Here is a 451-nt window from a genome sequence, read left to right as displayed (position 1 = left end):
AAACTAATTATAAAAGTTCATTTAGATATAATATTTTATATTCGAATAAAATTTATTTATGTAAGGAGAAATAAAATAAATGAAAATCTATACAGGTACGAAGCTGATGATCTGGTTGCTAGGACCCTACAAGAGTGCAGTCGTCACGCTTCTCAAGTTCTCATCGTGGGAAGTGTTTGTTTCCAATTACTGTAACTGTCTTTGATCAATTCCTAAGTAGGAAAACCCCTTCGTTAAAGAAATCAAAGAGGGAGGTGATAATTAGGTTTATAAAAATTTTGATTTTAGATTCATTAATTCTTAAAAGAACTATTAATTTAGTCTTTTCAAATAACAACGGGTGGAGATATAATATCTTTTTATTAATTTATCAATTAAAATTTAACGGTAATATTTATATATATTGTTAATTATTTTAATATTTTTATTTATAAAAAATAATTATATAAAT

Source organism: Arachis ipaensis, chromosome B06, assembly GCF_000816755.2.
Source record: "Arachis ipaensis cultivar K30076 chromosome B06, Araip1.1, whole genome shotgun sequence".
In the NCBI taxonomy this organism is placed as follows: Eukaryota; Viridiplantae; Streptophyta; class Magnoliopsida; order Fabales; family Fabaceae; genus Arachis; species Arachis ipaensis.
Note: the sequence above shows the minus strand (reverse complement) of the source record.